We start from the raw sequence: 18,990 nt of genomic DNA, 5'->3' as shown, positions 1-18,990 counted from the left end.
TTTTGTTGTTGACTTCTTTGGGATTTATCCTGTTTGGAGTTTGCTCAGATTTTTTTACTTTTTAAGTTTTCACCTTTTTGCCAAATGTGGGGAATTTTCTGTCATTATTTCTTCAAACATTTTTCGGCCTATATTCTTTCTCCTCTTTTCATTGGACTACAATGATACAAAATTTAAATACTCTTTGGTTGACCCACAGATCTCTAAGCCTCTCTTATTATATTTATTTTAGCCTATTTTCTCTCTATTATTCAGATTAGTTGTTTTCTTTTTAACTATCTTCAAATTCACAAATTCCTTCATTTGCCTTCTCCATTCTGTTATTAAATCCATTCTGTATGTTTTTTTAGTTTGGTGGTTATATTTTTTGTTTTTAAAACGTCCATTTTTTTTTTTTTTACGTCTTCCTTTTTTTTTAAGTTTTTGCTAAGATGTTCTATTATTTTGATTTGTTTCAAGGGCGTTTGTAATTGCTCCTTGGTTATCTTTATCTTTATACTAGCTGCTTTAAAACCTTTGTCAGTTATAACATCTGTGTCAAGTTTGTGTTGATGTCTGTTGATTTTCTTTTCTTACTCAAGTTGAGATTTTTCTGGTTTTAAGTGTGACAGAATTTTCTTTCTTTCTGGTGCTTAAGCTACAGAAAACAGGCTTTTATTGGAACATTTTTGTCTGTACCTGTTGGCTTTTCTGGATTGTGAATTTTCCCAGCATCTTGTCTGTGATACATGGGAGGCAAGAGGAAAACTAAAACTCAGGGAACTCACTGCCTTACAATTCTTTAAGTGCCAAGGTCTCTGGCCAATTTGCCTCATTCTTTCCAACTCTTTGGAAGGTGTTTCTGTGTGTCCTTTATGTATTATGTATCGGGCTTTTAGCTCTGCTTAATAGGAGGAACAAAGAGAAATTTACCTTTTCAAGAACTGAAGTGCAAATATGCTTTTTTTAAAAAAAAATTATATTTGCTTTATGATGACAGCACATATGCATATGACCACAGGGAAAGCTTTTAACAGTGGTTATGTTAGACAAGCAATATTATCCCTCTTTTTTTACCAATAGTCTACCATACTATTTATATTACTTCTAAGATTCTAATTAAATTCCTAAATGTGCTTTGTAAATGTGGTTTATTATTTTTAATCTATCTAAATACTCTTTAGCCCAGCTTTGCTTACTTTCCTACCACCATGCTATAGTTTGGTTTGTTTGACCTCTCCAAAAAAAAAAATTTCTTTTTGAGACAGAGGCTCATTCTATCATCCCAGGTAGAGTGCAATGGTGTAATTAATCGTAGCTCATGGCAACCTCAAACTCCTTGGGCTCAAGTGATTCTCGTGCATCAGCCTCCCAAGTAGCTAGACCTGCAGGTGTGCACCACCACACCTGGCTTATTTTTTCTATTTTTATTAGTTATGGGATCTCACTTTTGTTCAGGCTGGTCTCAAGCTCCTGACCTCAAACAATCCTCCCGCCTCCCACCTCGGCCTCCCAGAGTGCTAGGATTACAGGCTTGAGCCACCACACCCAGCCCGCTCCAAATCTTATGCTAAAATTTGATCTCCAGTGTTGGAAGTGGGGCTTAATGGGCAGTGCTTGGGTTATGGGAATGAACAGATCTCTCATGAATAGATCAATGCTCTCCCTGGGGAGGGGATGGAGAACTGAGTGAGTTGTCACTCTATTAGTTCCTGGGAGAGTTCCTCTGAGAGAGCTGACTGTTAAAAAGAGCCTGGAACCTCCCCTTGCCCTCTTGCTTCCTTTCTTGCCATGCAATCTCTGCACATAAAATGGCTCCTCTTCACCTTCCACCATGAGTGGAAGCAGCCTACAGCCCTCGTGAGAAGCAAATTGTTATAGTCTAAGATGTGAGAAATGACCACCTAAAGACTGAATTGAGCCAAATTAGGAGTCTTTATTAGCTGGCCAGTGACCACCCCCTGTTCTGGGAAAGTCCAGAGATAGAGAATGGCCCCTATCTTAAAGTGGGCAGGGGTTATATATCTTTATTACTAACAATATTAACAATATATATATAGTTCAGAACATGTTGATTATAATTTATAAGCAAGCAAACTTATAGAAGCAAATAGCAACTGTTAAATTAAGGAATATTTTTTTGAGGAATATCTAAGGAACATTTTTTTAAGGAACTGCCAAGTGTAGTATAATGTAATTATACACACCTAATGATTTTAAACAATTATTTACAAGTTAATCACTGTATGAATTTTTTTTCTGTTATTTATGTATTCTTTTTTTTTTAACTTCACACAACAGTGAGTCCGTACACAAGATGGCTGCACTAGCCTGCATATAAGATGGCTTCACTGTGGCTCACAGAGCTATAGTGATTACTGTGCCTCATCACATTCCCCACTGGTTTTCACATGAAATCAAATCTTTGATTTATTTCCACATATATGGTGATAATGGGTGTGTAATATCATGAGCTTAACATTTTGTATTTTTTTTTTTTTATATGTGCACCAACAGGTAATTTAGAACACACGGACCCACTAACAGGGTTAGGGGAAACAAAACTAAAGGTCTTGCTAAGGACAATAAGAGAGTTACAAATATGTTGACAGTGACTTTGGAGGATTATAAGTTTGACAGCTCGAACTCTTTGTATAATAAAACAGACTCCTGGGTCCTGATAGTCCCCTGTTGTGGAATATAGCCAGAAGCCCTAAGTTTTTTCTGAGGCCCCATTCTGAGCTTGTTAATGGGTGATGGTGATAGACACAGGATTACATGAATTTAAAGTGTCACATCCGGGTTGTTTACGCACTAGTTGGATGTCTGGATTTTTATTTTTTCAAGAGGCCAGTGTCTCACAACCCCATTTGGCATAATAGTAATGGCCTTCTACTTGGCAATGTGGGGGCCCAGTGGAGGGGCAAGTATAATATTGGAGGCTTTGGATTTTCCGCCCCATCTGTAAAGAGTTACACCTAAACAGCTGACAAAAGTCAAAATGAAGAACTGGCTGTGATATGGTAGAATTGTGAGTTACCATAGTTCTATCAACCGTTTGGGTGAGCACCTAGGTATAGTTTAGAGGTTGATGTGGTGATCCCACAGTCTCATGAATTACAAGGAACTAATAGATGTACGAGATAGTCTTATCTTTAGAGGATCTCCGGATGGCTGGATGTTCTATGTCTCAGGCTGCTGCTCTGGTGAGGCCTTTTTGACTTGGGAATGATGAATCTAATGACGCTTGCCAGCGACTTTAACGGCTGTGGGTGTAGAAAGGATTATTGGCAGTGCTCCGGTCTACCTTGTTTCCAAGGTCGCTGGTTGTAATTTCTTGATCTACACAAGGTCCCCGGGGCTGCACCTGGAATATAGTTTGCTTAGGAGGAAGGTTAGAAGGCCCGGGGTGCGCTGCCTTTACCATTTCGTGGTTGTGTTTTATGCTTGACTGGAGAGCCTGTAGGAATTTAAGAAGTACCGAATCCCCTAGTTTTGTGACCTATTTCTCCCCTAATTTGGGGATGAGTGGGGGAGGCCAGCCAAACATGATTTCATAGGGTGTCAGTCCTTTTACATAAAGGGTATATCTAGATCTTAGTAGGGCAAAAGGAAGGAGGCTCACCCAGTATTTGTCAGTCTTTAACCTTAGTTTACTTAGTGTTTTTTTTAAAGTCCTATTTATTTTTTTTTTTACCTGCCCTGAACTTTGAAGCCTATAGACACAATGTAATTTTTAATTAATTTTTAGCATCTGGGCCAACAATTGAGTTGTTCTGGCGATAAACGCTGGGCCATTGTCAGACCCCAATATTAATGGGAGGCCAAATCTGGGGACAATTTTAGTCACTAACTTTTTTATAACTATTTGTGTTGTCTCTGACTTGGTAGGAAAAGCTTTTGTCCATTTATAAAATGTGTCGACGAACACAAGTAAATACCGGTATTTATAGTTACCTGGTTTCACTTTAGTGAAGTCCGCTTTTCATTGTTCTCCTGGGGCTTGGCCCTGTAACCTAGTTTTTAGGGGAAGATTAATGTCGTTACCCGGATTTACCTGTGCACAGCTGGGGCATCTTGCCGTTACTTGTCGAACCATCTGATGAAGCTGGGGGATATAGTAGTCCTTCTGAAGACGCTCAGTCAGTTTCGTGCATCCAAGGTGAGTGTTTTGATGAATCTGTTTAATTAAGTTTCGCCCCAGGCTCTCAGGGACCAAGACCCTGTTATCTGGGAGAATTTCCCAGCCTGTTGTATCAGTTTTAGTCTTTACAGCTTTTTTTAATTTTAACTTCTTCTTCCATGTAGCTTGGAGAACACGGTAAGAGCTGTTCTGGCAAGACAGGGAGAATCTGGAGGGGCCCCACTGGTTTTTGTGTGACCTCTTTGGCTGTTGTGTCAGCAAAAGCATTTCCCTGTGCCACTGGGGAATCAGTAGTTTGATGTCCCTTACAATGAATAATAGCTATTTTTTTTGGTAACCAGATTGTTTTTAATAGGGCCAATATTTTAAGTTTATTTTTATCTCCTTGCCTTCTGAGGTTAAGAGGCCCCATTTTTTTTTTTTTTTTTTTTGTTGTTGAGACAGAGTCTCACTTTGTTGCCCAGGCTAGAGTGAGTGCCGTGGCGTCAGCTTAGCTCACAGCAACCTCAGACTCCTCGGCTTAAGCGATCCTACTGCCTCAGCCTCCCGAGTAGCTGGGACTACAGGCATGCGCCACCATGTCCGGCTAATTTTTTCTATATAGATTTTTAGTTGTCCATATAATGTCTTTCTATTTTTAGTAGAGACGGGGTCTCGCTCAGGCTGGTCTCGAACTCCTGACCTTGAGCGATCCACCCACCTCGGCCTCCCAGAGTGCTAGGATTACAGGCGTGAGCCACCGCGCCCGGCCAGAGGCCCCGTTTTTGATAGAGTGCTTCATGCACGTGAGCTGTAGCAAAGGCATATCTACTATTGGTGTAGATATTAAGAGTCTTATCCCTTCCCCACCTCAGGGCTTGGGTCAAAGTTATAAGTTTTGTTCTCTGGGCTGAAGTCCCATGTCCCAAAGCTTGTGCCCAGATAACCTGGTCAGCAGTGACCACAGCTGCCCCTGCATATCTGACTCCTTCAGACACGTAGTTGCTTCCATCTGTGTATAATTTTTTATCAGGGCCTGGCCATGGCCGATCAGTGAGATCTGTTTTCAGATTGGCCAGTGACTCTGATATCAGATTGGCAGTTATGTAGTGGCTCTGCCGGTTTATCGTCTGGCAGTAGAGTGGCAGGGTTAAGAGCAGTTGTCTTTAGGAAGCAAATCCTGGGGGGAATCTAGCAACAGCACTTGGCTATACGTGAGTTGGAAAGTCATTTGTTTTCAGGTGGACTTTTTAGAGCAACCAAGAAAGAGTTTTAAAAAGGAGGACCGAGCCTATCATAGTTTAGTATAGAAGCATCAACAGAACCTGTTCCATTCTCTTAGGAGCTATGACATAAAGTCCTATTCCAAACACCAGGGCCAAAAAGCCTGGTAGCAAGTAGACTAAACCTATCATGAAAAAAGTAAAATCAAGGAAAGGCTAAAGGAAGCCACAGAATTCACAGCGGTACTAGAGCAGGTGTCGGCAGCTTCCGGAGACTCCTCAAGAACACTCGCCCGTACTTGGTGGATAGCAGTGGCTGTCGAGAAACCCACAAAGGCACTCCTTGACCCTGTTCTGTGGTTAATAAATATAACTGGCAATCTGGGCAATAAGCTGGGCTAAAAGAATACCAGTGACTCAGCGCTGGAGTGGGAGGTGGTTCCCCCCTTGGATAGAGGGCAGTTTTTACAATGAATTCTTTATAACCCATAGGTAACAGACTGGAACGGCAACAGAGAGAAGGAGAAATTAGTGGATTTACTGGCTAGGAGGAGAAGGAGAAAAATGAGCGTTGTTGCTAGGTGAAACAGGCGCCGACGTGGTGGCAACCGGCAAAATTTTTTTTGTTTTTCACAGTTACTTTTTGTTACAATAAGAGCAACACTTTATCAGGTTTCAGTTTAAACTTATCTGGCACAGAGATTTTTGAGCATGATTTGCTGTACACTCTTTCATGCTATAAAGTTTTACAATGACAAGACACAGAGGCACAGAGACAGATTTTCACATAGGGTGGGGTGTACTTTCAGGTGTCCACCTGGCTGCTCCCCTCGCGGAGATTTAGGCACATCTTGGCTGAAGGTGCTCCCGTATAAAGCCCGGGCAGGTCACCACTCTTTCCAGAGGGTGAGTCACCGTTATGCCGTACGACGTCGCCACAGAACCGCAGGTTAGGACCCACTCAAACCCCATAGCTAATCAGCCGTGGGGCTATAACATTCTCACATCTCTCATCCAGGTGACAGTCGGGAGGGGAGACAAGACAACAACACTATTTGTAGTTACGTTACTCAGACAGAGACGACGCTCTAACAGCAACACACATAAAACAAGTCAACCATAAGTAACAAACCAACATAAAACAAAATCCTAAAGTTTTCAGAAAAACCAAGCTATCTGGCATGGTACCAAATAGTTGCTGATTCAGCCTCGCGGCCAAAACAGTGTTCCAAGTCCGAAAACAATGACCAGAACCCCGAGTGACGTCTCACTCCTTGGGGCTTGCTCCTGGGATTTTAGCTGCGTCCAGCCTTCCCAAAGAACACCAGAATGGGCCCACCAGAGACAGACAAACCAGACACTCACCGGTGTAAATCCGGAAGACTCGTCCAAGGGAATTCGTTAATTTGGGGGTGTCGGCAGCCGGAGCGTGGTCTGGCTGTTGCCTGGGGCTGAGGAACATCTCTCAGGAGCTCTCCCCTAGGCTAGGCACACGACCCCACACCAGGTCCCAGACACCAGTGGTCACCAAGCACCCTGTATAAGGGCGGATCTCACTGGGGCCTCCAAATGTTATAGCCTAAGATGCGAGAAATGACCACCTAAAGACCGAATTGAGCCAAATTAGGAGTCTTTATTAGCTGGCCAGCGACCACCCCTGTTCTGGGAAAGTCCAGAGACAGAGAATGGCCCCGATCTTAAAGTGGGCAGGGGTTATATACCTTTACCACTAACAATACTAACAATACACATACAGCTCAGAACATGTTGATTACAATAATTCATAAGCAAGCAAACTTACAGAAGCAAATAGCAAACATTAAATCAAGGAACATTTCTTTGAGGAATATCTAAGGAACATTTTTCCAAGGAACTGCCAAGCGTAGTACAATGTAACTATACACACCTAATGATTTTAAACAATCACTTACAAGTTAATCACTGTATAAATTTTTTTTCTGTTATTTATGTATTCTTTTTTTTTAACTTCACACAACAGTGAGTCCATACACAAGATGGCTGCACTAGCCTGCATATAAGATGGCTTCACTGTGGTTCACAGAGCTATAGTGATTACTGTGCCTCATCACACAAATGTTGGTGCCATGCTTCTTGTACAGCTTGCAGAACCACGAGCCAAATAATCCTCTTTTCTTTATTAATTACCCAGCTTCAAGTTTCCTTTATAACAACACAAAAACAGACTAAGACACATTAGAAGTGACAGCTTCTCTACTTAGCAGATTACCTCTAATCTTTCTTTTGAGAAGGTAGAGATTTTAAAGAATTAAAATACTGTATATTTTGTGGGTGTGATAGCCAAGGTTTGACCAGAGAGGCAATATCATTAGGAGATATATGTTAAGAGATTTATTGCTAGGAATTGGCTTACATGATTGTGAAGGCATGCTAGGCAAGTCTGAAATTAATAGAGCTGGACATCAGGGCAGGCTGGAACTCTTGGTCAAGAACTGCTATTGTACACAGGCAGAACTGATTCTTCTACAGGGAAGCCTCATCTCTGCCTTTAATGCCTTTCAACATATTGAAGCAGGCTCACCCTAATTATCTTGGATAATCTATCTTACTTAAAATCAGTAGATTACAGACTTAAATCACATCTACAAAATACCTTTATAACAATACTTAGATTCATGTTTAAATTAACTGAGAACTTTAACATAGCCAAGCTGACATATTCAAAAATCCAATACACTGGGTAATACAAGATTTCCTGCTATAGCTAATAAAATATCTCAAAAAAATATAAAAATTATATCAGAACATAGGTCATGTTCAATTTTTTCATGGAAAATGAAGATGTTATTTAAGCATTGTGATTGTACAAGATAGGGCAGGAATTATATAGAATTCATGGGTAACATATTATCGTATGGTTTTAAGAAATGTTAAAAACAGGAAAATTATACCATGAAAATCACTACAAAATTTTTCTTTGTAATAACATTGTCTTATCCATCTTTTTATCAAAACTAGTTAATGTATATAAGATAATCTATAAAATTCAATATTTTAAAAAATAATTTTAAAACAACTAAATGAAGCATAATTACATTTGAGAAATTTTTTTTATAATAATGTGATTTTGAATGAAAAATACGCCAACAATTTCTAAAAACCATTAATCAACACTGTATAGTAGGCCCTTACTATGTGCCGAGTACTCCAATCAATAGTGTAGATAGGATATATCTAATCCTCATATCAGCTTTATTAGGTAAGCATTATTACGCCCCTCCCCCCCACATTGCAGTGGAGAAAGTGAAACTCCAGGAATTTAAATAGCTTGCAGGGATTAAATCTAGCACATATACTTTCTAACAATTATCATTCTAATTAAGCTTAAAATACATATAAAGGAATTTTGGAGAATAGCCTTATAATTTTCTGGTAAGGGAAATCCTTTTTAAAAGTTAAAACTTTCTATAAATCATAAGGAAAAATCCCACAACTTTGACAACCTACAAATTTAAAACTTTTCAAGGTAAAAAATACTCTAAACAATATTTAAAGACAAACAACACTGGAAGAAAATATTTGCATTGGTAATACTTTGCACGTTATATATTTTTGTACTGGTTATCAATTCATTACTTCTCAGCTCCAAATGCACAATTTTAGACTGCTCTGTGAAAATGAATCTGGGCTCTTTAAATATTTTTCCTTTGCCAACTGACACTGAATCTTTCTCAGTAGAAGGTAATGGAAAAACAAGCACCATATGTACTCACCATCAAATTGGTATTAACTGACTTAACTGATCAACACTTAAGGGCACAAATAGTAGTAACATTCATCAGGCGTCGGGCAGGTGGGATGGGGGAGGAGGGGATGGGTATATTCACACCTAATGGGTGCAGTGTGCACTGTCTGGGTGATGGACACCCTTGAAGCTCTGACTCGGGGCAAGGACAATATATGTAACCTAAACATTTGTACCCCCGTAATATGCTGAAATAAAAACAAAAAAGGTAATGCTTCCTGGTTCCAGTGTGGTGACTCAGCTGGCTCTTGCAGCATGCTTAGCTTTCTTTGACATTAGGTTCCTGCAGCACAGGGAGTTTCTCCAGTGTCTTGCCAGTAGCATCCACCGGTAGTAAGTGACTTCCCCTGGTATCCTCCCTCAAGCTGTTCTGTAGCATGAGCAACTTTCCTCCTCACCCTACAGAGAAATTTCCAGAAAGTTCCTCAAATGTGATACCCCAGCAACTTCTCTGCCATTCAGTGAACCATGGCTATACTCTCTCCAAGAAGGTCTGGATCTCAGCCCTAGGGGGAGAGGTGTCTTCTTAGGGTGCTCTATCTTAATCCTCGCATAGTGGCTCCTGCTTCATCTGCTATTTCTATATTCTCTAAAGCCATTTTTTTTTCTATTAGCCAATCCTTCACAATGTCAATAATATAGTTATATTATTATTAATAATTCATTATGTTGTACTTAATAATTCTTTATAGTAAACTTTCCCTTTTCAAATTATAATGTGGCTTTTCTCAGTCAGATCCAGATTGAAACACAATTGGTGCCAGTAGTGGACCCAGGACATAGACTGTTAAAGATAGAATTTCAGTTTGTTCATGCATTTGGGCTTGGGCACAGCGCTGAGCTCCTTGCCAATGGGAAAATCGATGTAAAACATAGCATGCCGAGGCCCCAAAATTAATCAAGCTATCACTTGTGGTTGATTGTGATGAAATGCCAACTGAAATTTGTGCCTTAGGAGCCCAAGTGGCTGCTGCACTTGATTATTATGACAGTAATGATGACTAAAAGGACCGTGGTGTGGAATAGATTTTTTTTGTAGTTCACTTCAGTGCTTACAAAGAGAAAATGACAAGCTCTAGATTGTTAAATCCCAGCTCAAGTCATAGTCCACGAATCAAAGAGCTTCCATGACACTCCTAAAAGAAGCTCTTATTTCATGTAGTCACAGGGTTGATGTTGCTGAAAATCAAGCACAAAATTTAAGTATATGGGTTGCTGAATTACAATGACAGTTAAATTTGCAAGCCCACCAAGTTTCTCATGTGAAATTTCAGGCTAAAAATGGAATCCTGAAACTTGGAATGGAGACAACTGGTTGGAGCCAGATGAAACTGACAATCTTGAGCCCCTGTCTGAACTTTCTAGGATATTTCATCACAAAAGCTGTGGACAAGAGCTAACAAGCCAGGCTTGGAAGTGCATCACGGGCTGTAGACTTTATTTTTACCTGTAGTGCCGTTTAACATGTTCCGAGGTCAAAACTGTCACCATACTGGATCAGTTCCAGAAACCTGTCAGTGGATAAGAGAACTGAGGGAGAATATCTTGCAAAGAGAAAAGAAAACTGCCCTCTAAAGGGTGAATGGAGGAAGAGCTTTGAGGAAGACAGAGAGAAATAGAAGAAAATAGGAGAGAGGAGTGTTGCAGAAACCCAGGTAGGAAGGTACAAGTCGTAGAAGGGGTCAATGGTATAAAATACTGCAGTATTCATTAGCAAAAAGGCTGAAAAGTGTCTACTGGATTTGCCCTTGGTGATTTTTTGCAAGAGTGGTTTGAGTATAGTGGAGTAGAGGGTAGGAAGGCACATGAGGAGATAGGAATACAGATTGTACTGACTCAACTATAATAAATTACTTCCTTTGAGTTTGTCCTATGTCTTCTCAACTGACACAGTAATTTTGAAATATTATAAGCATTTCCTTACAGGTAAGAATAAGGTCTGGATACCTAATATCACCATAAAGATTCAATATAATTCTGGACGTTCTGACCAAAATAATGCAACCATAAAAATGGAGATAATAATGATGACCATCATGATGATAATTATGGAGATGCATAAATGCTCGACATGAAGATAAACAGTAATTACCTTTATATTAAATTGATAAACTGTTTACTTAGAAAACCTTGAAAAATAACTGAAAATATATTAGAACTAATCTTAGTAATTACCTTTATATGAGATTGATAAACTGTTTACTTAGAAAACCTTGAAAAATAACTGAAAATATATTAGAACTAATCAGAGTTTAGTAAGGAAACCAGATGCCAGATGAAATGGGAATAAATCAAATTAAGCTTTCTTAATATAAATGCCAGCAATAGCTAATTAAATAATAATGGAAAAAATATTCCTATTCACAATACTTGTGCATATAAAGGTAAACTTAAATGGTAAAGCAGGTTATTTCTTGAATGGGAAAATTTGATGTTTTAAATATATCAGTTTCGGCCGGGCGCGGTGGCTCACGCCTGTAATCCTAGCACTCTGGGAGGCCGAGGTGGGCGGATCGTTTGAGCTCAGGAGTTCGAGACCAGCCTGAGCAAGAGCGAGACCCCATCTCTACTAAAAAATAGAAAGAAATTATATGGACAGCTAAAAATATATATAGAAAAAATTAGCCGGGCATGGTGGTGCATGCCTGTAGTCCCAGCTACTCGGGAGGCTGAGACAGGAGGATCCCTTGAGCTCAGGAGTTTGAGGTTGCTGTGAGCTAGGCTGACGCCATGGCACTCACTCTAGCCTGGGCATCAGAGAGAGACTCTGTCTCAAAAATAAATAAATAAATAAATAAATATATCAGTTTCCCCAAATTATATATTTAAGGTCATCCCAATTCAATATCACAAAAAGCCTTTTATTTCTTGAAACAGGAAAAGATTATTTAGGAGTATAGACTATTCAATGGATGAGAAGAGTCAAGAAATCTGTGCAATTGATGTATTGAAGTAGAACTTTCTATACAGAATAGTAAAGAGTAGTATAATGTTTCTATAATTTAAAATAAAACATTGAAACACCAGGATTTAAATGGGCTGATAGATCAAAATCACATAACTAATTCATAATCTAGAGGCAGGCCTAAGTATATAAGAGAATTTAGTATATCATAAAGGAATCATTTTAAATCACTTCAGATACTGAATGTTATTCAATGAATAATGTCAAAGTATCAGGGAAAATTTAGGAATCAAATACTGCTAGACTACCCCATACCCTCCATAAGAATAAATTTAAACGTGTCTCACCATTATAAATATCTGTGCATATGCTTTTCACCCAAGCACCAAAAAATTAATCATAAGAAAAACACACAGACAACTAAGTATGAAACAAATGAAAATTAAAAAGGTACTGATTGCAGCATGGTATAACACTACCAAGACGGAGATGATGTAAATTCCAAAGAAGGAATTAGTAAAATAAATTAGAGTGTATCTACAAAACTGAATAATATAGAACCATCAAAATGATTATTTAGATATATATGTATAGTAACAAGGTGATCGATATGTATTGTTAAGAAAAAATTATGAGAGTATTAGAATATGTACATTTAAAAAATGTGTATATTATTGTATGCTTTGAAAAATTTCAGTATGTAGATAGTGATATATTCAGATATGATATATAATGCCTGTGATATTTGTGCTCTCTCTTATATCTTTCTATAATTTTGACATAACTTTGCATTCAGATGATTTCAGATAGCAAATCTATTTCGTAAGTGACAGTAATATATTGTATGGTAATCATTTTTGGGTGTCCTATGAGTTCTCAGTCAGATGTCAAACAGAGCTACAGTCATCTGAAAGCTTGACTAGGACTGAAAGATCGTATTGCAAGGTTACTCACTTATATGGCTGGGAAGATGGTGCTGGCTCTTGGAAAAAAGACCTCATTTCCTTTCTTCATGAGGAGAGCAGCCACAAGGCTGCTTGCGTGTCCTCAATATATGCCTATTAGCTTTTCCCACAGTTAGTAATTCAAGAGCACAAGGAAGAAGTTGCAATTTTTTGTACAGCCTATCCTGTGATATTACACACTGTCAGAACCACAGTATCCCATGGGGTGCAGGTTTTTCCTCTTCTATATTGGAAAGGATTTCATAAGGGCATGAATGTCAGGAGGTGAGGATCACTGGGGGTCATTTTGGAGACTAACACATTATGTCGAGAAAAAATAAAAATAAAGGAATAAATTTATAAAAATTATAAGATGCAATACTTATGTCATATTTGCATAGCAGACTGATGGGTATTACACTGAAATGATTAAAAGTGATAATTGCAGAGAAAATATTTTAAAACTAGTATTAAATAAACTGGATGCATACAAATATTCATATAGTGTATTAACTACCATTTCAAGTGAAAAGTGGATAAAAATTGAGATAAAATGAAGAAATTCAAAGGGTTATATTAGAGGGTAGGATTATAGGCAGGTAAAACTTTTCCTTTAATGATTTTCTTTAATGTCAAACCACTTTTTTTTAGCAAGACATGTATTTAAAACAAAGAAAATTAGTCAGTATTATATAACATTTAAGTTAGTGTGTATTAAATCTGTTACTCTATAATTGAAATAATGGATGATTAATTCAAAACATCAAAAACTTTAAAAACAACACAAAAGCCAAGAAACCAATGATGAAATATCTAATTTATAAGAAAATATTATAAACATAAAAGAGAAAATCTTACAAACATAACGCAATGATAAATAAGGAAAAACCAATATTGAATATGCTTCTGTAATAGTTTGTTCTACAATAGGGAAAGAAGAGGTCAGAAAAATTATTTAAAAACTAAGTAGAGGCCGGGCGCGGTGGCTCACGCCTGTAATCCTAGCACTCTGGGAGGCCGAGGCGGGTGGATCGCTCAAGGTCAGGAGTTCGAGACCAGCCTGAGCGAGACCCCGTCTCTACTAAAAAATAGAAAGACATTATATGGACAACTAAAAATCTATATAGAAAAAATTAGCCGGGCATGGTGGCGCATGCCTGTAGTCCCAGCTACTCGGGAGGCTGAGGCAGTAGGATCGCTTAAGCCGAGGAGTCTGAGGTTGCTGTGAGCTAAGCTGACGCCACGGCACTCACTCTAGCCTGGGCAACAAAGTGAGACTCTGTCTCAACAAAAAAAAAAAAAAAAAAAAAAAAAAAAAAACTAAGTAGAGCTTTTATTTTCATATGTTACCAAAATTAACACCAAACTCAAGAACATCACTTTTAAAGGATTAATTTTCTCCATTTTGTAACATAGTTTTTTGTACATATGTTTCAGATTGCAAGACATATGCTCAGTTTGCTTCATGACATAAGGATTTGTTTTAAGAATGAACAGGCCGGGCGCGGTGGCTCACACCTGTAATCCTAGCACTCTGGGAGGCCGAAGCGGGAGGATCGCTCGAGGTCAGGAGTTTGAGACCAGCCTGAGCAAGACTGAGACCCCGTCTCTACCGAAAAATACAAAGAGATTAGCTGGACAACTAAAAGTATATAGAAAAAATTAGCCGGGCATGGTGGCGCATGCCTGTAGTCCCAGCTACTCGGGAGGCTGAGGCAGAAGGATCGCTTGAGCCCAGGAGTTTGAGGCTGCTGTGAGCTAGGCTGATGCCACGGCACTCACTCTAGCCCGGGCAACAGAGCAAGACTCTGTCTCAAAAAAAAAAAAAAAAAAAAAGAACAAACAGAGGAGGCAGGAACAACAGCCACACACCTAGGACTCCTATGCAATTGAATTGTCAATCAGAATGCAACACAGCTTTGGCAATTCAGGTGTCCTGTCCTCCTCTTAAGGAGTACCCATTACTGGCTTATCTTGTAGATACCTAATAGCAAGTTTGATCTTCCACTCTCTAATTTGAGGTTCCTACTGCTCATGGCTTGTACCATACAATGGCTTCTCTATCATTAGCCGAACCTATCATCCACTTTGGTATTCAGTGTCCTGTTGGGTAGTGCTCTAATGCAAGGCCATTCCAGGAAATGCCACCCAGCAATAAAAAGGTATGAACTACTAATTCATGTAATGACACAGATGAATCGCAAATGCATTATACTGAGATAAACCAGACTCCAAAAGCTACATACTGCATAATTTCATTTATATGAATTTAAAGAAAAGGCATTTTCAGCACAAAAAGCAGATAGGTATTTGCTAGGGGTCAGCAATAGGGAAGGGCATGAGGAAATATTTTGGAGTGATAGAAGGGTTCTATATCTTGATTTTAATGGCAGTCACATGACTATACACATTTGTCAAAACTCATAAAACTGCACACCAAAAAGAGTGAATTTTGTTGCATGTATATTTAAAAATATTTTAAAAACAAAAACAAGATTAATTCATTACCTTTGATTTTTACACATGTAACTTCAAGACACAGAACAAACTTACAATAGAATTACTTAGATGAAGAATCATAGAAAATGAAATTTAAATCTAGAAAACTCACTGTCAATCATTTGGTACTAGCTCTTCATTTTATAAAGAAAAATTGGAAGTTGAACCTTGATGGAAACACAAAAATATTTGCAACAAGGAGCAGAAAAAAATTAATGTTGATCCTTTGAAGCCCACATCAAAAGGTAAGTAGAGGATGATCTGAACATCCAGGCACTTCCCAGACACCCACCATTTAATTATCTCAAGGTACCAGAGAAATAAAAACTTTAAATAAAATCTTGAAAAGTGACTGAGAGGGAGGCTGAGGTGTGAGGATCGCTTGAGGTAAGGAGTTCAAGACCAGCCTGAGCAAGAGAGTGAGACCTCCGCCTGTAATCCTAGCACTCTGGGAGGCCGAGGCGGGTGGATCGCTCGAGGTCAGGAGTTCGAGACCAGCCTGAGCAAGAGTGAGACCCCGTCTCTACTAAAAATAGAAAGAAATTATATGGACAACTAAAATATATATATACAAAAATTTAGCCGGGCATGGTGGCGCATGCCTGTAGTCCCAGCTACTCGGGAGGCTGAGGCAGGAGGATCGCTTAAGCCCAGGAGTTTGAGGTTGCTGTGAGCTAGACTGACGCCACGGCACTCACTCTAGCCCGGGCAACAGAGTGAGACTCTGTCTCAAAAAAAAAAAAAAAAAGAGAGAGTGAGACCTCGTCTTTACTAAACATAGAAAAAAATTAGCTGGACAACTAAAAATATATAGAAAAAAAACTTAGCTGGGCATGTTGGTGCATGCCGGTAATCCCAGCTACTTGGGAGGCTGAGGCAGAAGGATTGCTTGAGCCTAGGAGTTTGAGGTTGCTGTGAGTTAGGCTGATGCCATGGCACTCTAGTCCAGGCAACAGAGAGAGACTCTGTCTCCAAAAAAAAAAAAAAAAAAAAAAAAATGACTGAGAATCTCTGAATTAGATTATGGGTGAATACGAGACTTTAGAAGAATATTCTACACATTGAGATTAAACAAGTTAATTGGATTAACAGAAAGATTGACTATTCTTTCTAATAATCTTCCATCTTTCAGAAGGATTAATCTCTGACAAATAGCTTAGTTGAAATATAAGATGATCTCAACCCACAAATTCTAATTTGAAATTTTCTCCCTCACTACAAGCTTCTCGGCGAAGAATTGATAATTGAGGAATTGGACAGTTTGGGTAAAAGAGTCTATTACTTTGCCTTGACATTGGCCACAAAATGAAAGTGAACATTCTTTCCCCTTCTTGACTCCTATGTGAAGACACCATAGGACTAGGGAAAAAAAGGTTTCTCAACTTTGAAAATTAAATATCATTTAATGAACCCACTCTTCTAGTGACTGATTTAATTTTCTTATGTATGTGCTATTTTTTAGTTTAAATGTAGCAGTGTTTGATTATTTATTTTAAAAATAAGTTTAAAAAATCAACTCTATAACTACTTCCATAGTTCCTTGGTCAGAGTCTAAAAGTATAATAAAAGAAGATAAGAAAGAATGATAAATATTTCAAAAGTAAGAAAAGAGAGAATACTCCTAGGCCTCTAAGATCATGACAAGTATTGATGGTTTTAAAGGTACATATACCTAGTGCTGTGCTACACTCATAAATACAGTTTTTAAATGAAATGAAGATATAAAGTACATGCATTCAGCTCCAGTCGTGTGTATTGTTCTACTGGGCAAAACACAAGTTTTCATTATTTAACATGAACTGACCATACCACTGCCAATTCCTTCTCCTGCCACAGAAGCTTTTGGAAATGGTTTGTTCTCATAAAAGAATTATAGAAGCATGGAATATTAGAGCATGCATTACTGGATAGTGAGCACTGGAAATACGGCTATCGTGATGGAGGAGCTACATATTTTATTTCATTTAATTTTAACTAATTTAAGCTTTCATTTAAATAGCCGTGTAAGGCTACTTAAGGCTACCACGTAAGGAAGTACAACTCAATATACTGGCCAGGATGATATGTTAGTGGCCCATAAGGGAAAGGGAGGCTTGAATTACTTAGAGTAAACAAACCAGTCCAGTCAAGGATGCCAAATACAATTGCAATTGCTTACTAACACTTTTGATTATACCAAAACCTGATGTAGCATAGGAAAGGAAAGGTTACAACTAAAAATGAATCAAGGACTTTATTGCTGATTTCACATTTTGCTACTACATAAGTCAACCAAGAGAGCACTCACTGGCTATTTACATTACCACAAGAAAACAACAGACAACTTACAGCTACCTATAAATATAGTGGAGGACACTTGAAACATTGGGAAACCAGATAATCAATCTGCCTCACTGGCACAAATTTATTGAACAAATTCTCACAGGGGATGCTGTCTCTGCAGGATTTTATATGTTCTTCACACTGTCTGGCTGAATTACACTCTTATACATAAAGTAAATCTACCTTTAAATGCACAACAAAAGTGGAATGATTTAGAATTTTGAGCAAAGTGCTGCACTGGCCATACAGAGTATTGTGAACAAACAATGAGGTATTTTATTTTATTTTATTTTGAGACCTCATGCACACTTTGCCCAGATATCCCAATGGTAACATTTCTGGGAGTAGAGAATACTATACAAATTTTACTTATTTAAGTTTATTTAAAATTTCATTCTATTTAAATTTTTTTTAATTTAAATTTTGTATTAAGGTAATTGCAGATCCACATGCAGTTGTAAGATATAATACAAAGATCTAGTGTAAAATTTGCCAAGTTTCCCTTAATGGTAACATTTTGCAAAACTATAGTATCATATAATAACCAAGATGTTGATATTGATATAATACTCCTGCATTATTCAGATTGCCCCTTTTACCGGTACTCATATGTATGTGTGTGTTTATGTATGTGTGTACATTTAGTTCTATGTAATTTTATCACCTTTGTAGGTTCATATATGCATACCCAAAGTCAAGATAACAGTTCCAACACCACAAGGATCCCTTCTCTTGCCCATTTCTGACTATATCCAGCTTTCTTCTGCCTCACCTTATACCTAACCACTGATATGCCCTCCATTTCTGAAATGTTGTCATTTTAAACATGTTATAGAAGGGAATCATGCACCATGTAACCTTTTGGGAATAGATTTTTTCACTAACCATAATTCTCTGGAAATTCATTCATGATTCTGTGTGTATCAATAGTTCATTCCTTTTCACAGCTGAGTAGTGTTCTACACTATGAATATATCAAAGTTTGTTTAACTATTTACCTGCTGAAGGGCACTGACTGTTTTCAGGTTTTTGCTATTACGAATAAAGCTGCGATGAATATTCAGGTTTTGTGTGAACATAACTTTGTGTTTCTCTAGTATGAATGTCCATGACTGCAATTGGTAGATTGCATGGATTGTTTTTGTTTTTGTTTTGTTTTGTTTTTGGAGACAGAGTCTCACTCTTTTTGCCCTGGCTAGAGTGCCGTGGTG

This window comes from Eulemur rufifrons, chromosome 30 (genome assembly GCF_041146395.1).
Source record: "Eulemur rufifrons isolate Redbay chromosome 30, OSU_ERuf_1, whole genome shotgun sequence".
NCBI classification, from domain to species: Eukaryota; Metazoa; Chordata; class Mammalia; order Primates; family Lemuridae; genus Eulemur; species Eulemur rufifrons.
This window is presented reverse-complemented; position numbering follows the sequence as displayed.